Genomic DNA, 3,444 nt, shown 5'->3' on the forward strand with positions numbered 1-3,444 from the left:
TTTCACAGGAGAACTCTGCTCCCAAAGCTACTACTATAGTTTTTCATGCCATTGAGTTCTGTTGCCCTTGGGCCTCACTGAATTTCAGTGTTCAATTCGAATGAAGCTTTCATATGCATTTGCTGGCAATTTTCTTTGTCCCGTCTTATTTTATAGAATTCACAGATTTAGGTAGGAACATTAGTCTGTATTATTATCAGTACCAAGTAGCTAGAAAAAGGACTATCCCAGGCTCTCCAATTTGATAAATGATTATCCAGAATAAGATCTGTGCTCAGATAATGGACAACCATAAATTTGTACCTGAGCACACTATACCAGATGTACATATGAGTGTATATCAGAGAACACACACACACGGAGACACACACAGCATTATAGATCATTTCTTCTAGTGCCAGTTTTTCCCATTAAATGGATAACAGCATAGTGTTAGAATTCTTTCCTTTTTAGCTTTATATTTTGTTACCAAATCAAAATGTTATTTATAGAAAGGCAGAAATATATAGAAAAAGAAAATAATTGTTATCTCAGTATGTGATGACAGTAAAATTTTGTACTTATTCTGTTAAACTTCTTCAGTACATACAAGTAAAGTGAAATGATGCCAGAAAGACAATTAACATATGATCAGCTTTTAAAATATACAGTATGTTCTAAACATCTTTCTATAGCAATTTATAGGTGCATATTCTTCAGCTATATAGATGTATCATAATTTGTTCAAAACCACAGATCACTGATGACTTAGGTATTCATTATATTTTTATTATAACAGTGCTTTCATGAAGGATTTTTATGCATTTTTCACACTGTTGCATTGTTTTGGAATAATTTTTCATTAGAATTGTGCTTGCTTCTCCTCTGTACAGTATGTTCACAAATAAAATTAAATTTAAATTAAAAAAAAAAAGAAAGAAAATTATAAACTTGAAAAAAAAAAAAAAAAGACCTTGTGGTAATCCTTGCTAATTCTGTATTTCTGAGCAGGTGGGATGAACATACAGAAAAACTAATTGTTTTAATAAATAGATTGATCCAATGTCTTCTTTTTTTACTTGAGCTATTTCATTTTGAATAAAATAATTAAAGCTCTTTTCTTTTGAGTCATTGCCACAACAGAACCATAGCTATTCTGTTGCTGTTTCGAACACGTTTTGGACTCATATTAATTTGAGTGTATATGGTCTAATACTCTGGAACATAACAATTAAAACATCATATATTTAGAAAAAAAAAAGAATTCTGCTTGCTTGACTAATGATAACATATTTTAAAGTTTTTTCTTCAAATTACTCTAGTTTTGTTTTTATTATCATTAAGTAGATGTACAAAAGGTTTGAATTCAACATGCTTCAAATCACTCTTTAAAAATATATTAAAATAGAACATGAATGGAACTATTTGGAGGAATGAAGGGAAAGCGAAGGAGCAAGAATAATGGAGAACAAATAATACTGGAAATCATTGTGTATCTAATATAACAATAGCATAAGGAAACTTATTGACAGCTGTTGAACAATATGAGCGTAGAGGAGACCATGAAAGGGAGAGCCTGAAAAGAGATTATCTCTGGATAAGGTTATCTCTGGATAAGGTTACTATACATGTGTGAATTACCATGATGAAACCCTTTTGTAAAATTAATATACAATGAAACACAGTAAAGTAAAACAGGCTATGTTGGGGAACGATGTAAGGCAGAATTGAGAGGGCCAAAAAAGATAGTGAGTGTGAATATGGTAAAATCACTTATAGTGGGTGTATGAAAATAGGACAATGAAATACTTTTCAATTTTTTTAAGGAGGAAGGGAAAATGAAGGAGAAAGGTGGAGAGTGAGAATGTGATTCAGATATATTCCATGTATGTATGTATAACTATTTGTACATATGTTCTGTCATGAAATTCCTTCTGTACAATAAATATATATAATGATAAATATTTTTTAAAGTGAGGTAAAGGCTACTAAGATGGCAAGTTAGAATGAAAGATAAGAAATTTTTCATCTCTACTTTTGTATTTATAATAAAAAATTTTTATCCTAGGAAATCAACTATGATTTAGTGAGAAAGGTAGACTTTTTGTTTTTGGCTTCTAAGCTACTAATATAATCTACCTCATCAAGCAAATTAAAGAACAGAAAACACATAGTGACTTTAAAACACATTCAAAACGTTCAATAGACTATCACAGTAATTATGGGGGAAATTTTCAGCAAGTTAGGAATAAAAAGGAAAAATCTCTTAATATGATAAAAGGTATCTTACAAAAAAATTAAAATGTTTTAAAAGCAACAGGCATGCCATTTTAAGCTGTAAACAAGAAAAACCTGTTTCTGTTTTCAATGTTTTCTTAGAAATTCTACCAATTAAGAAAAAAGGAGAAAGAAGTGAAATATATAGAACAGCTGGCAAGTTATAAAACTGTCACATTTGAAGAGGATAGCCGTTGTCTATAGAATTAATTGAAGCTGGGTACCATTGTCTTGCTCCTGTAATCCTAGCTATACAGGAGGCTGAAATACAGGGATCACAGTTTGAAGCCACTGGAACAGTCCATAAGACTCTTTTTTTTTTTTTTAAATTTTATTTTATTTGTGAACATACTGTACAGAGGGGTTACAATTACATGAGCAGTATATTGAACCAGCTTTGCATCCCTGAAATGAATCCTGTTTGATCGTGGTGTATGATTTTTTGGATGAATTGTTGAAGTCGGTTGGCCAAAATTTTGTTGAGAAGTTTTGCATCAATGTTCATCAAAGAAATGGGTCTATAGTTCTCTTTCTTTGATGAGTCCCTGCCTGTTTTTGGGATGAGGGTTATGATGGCTTCATAGAATGTGTTCGGTAGTGAGCTTTCTCTTTCAATTTCATTGAAGAGTTGGAGGAGAATTGGTGTGAGCTCTGCTTTGAAGGCCTTGTAAAATTCCGCTGTGAAACCATCTGGTCCTGGACTTTTCTTAGCTGGAAGGTCTCTTATTGCTGTTTCTATTTCAATGCTTGATATGGGCCTGTTAAGATGGTTTAACTCATTTTGGTTTAGTTTTGGCATGTCAATACTTGCTAGGGAAAGGTCAATGAAGGTTTTGGAAAAATTAGGAATCCATGGAACATTCCTCAGTACAATAAAGGCTGTATATGACAAACCTACAGCCAGCATTATACTCAATGGTGAAAAACTAAAGCCATTTCCTCTTAACTCAGGAACAAGACAAGGATGCCCACTCTCTCCACTTCTCTTCAATCTAGTGTTAGAATGCCTAGCTACAGCAATAAGACAAGATGCAGACATAAAGGGGATCCAAATAGGGAAAGAAGAAATAAAACTCTCCCTCTTTGCAGATGACATGATCTTGTATTTAAAGAATCCCATAGACTCTACTCCCAAATTACTTAAGCTGATTCAAAACTTTGGCAAAGTAGCAGGTTATAAAATTAACC

Source organism: Dipodomys spectabilis, unplaced genomic scaffold, assembly GCF_019054845.1.
Source record: "Dipodomys spectabilis isolate Male_0828 unplaced genomic scaffold, ASM1905484v1 ptg000081l, whole genome shotgun sequence".
Taxonomy (NCBI): Eukaryota; Metazoa; Chordata; class Mammalia; order Rodentia; family Heteromyidae; genus Dipodomys; species Dipodomys spectabilis.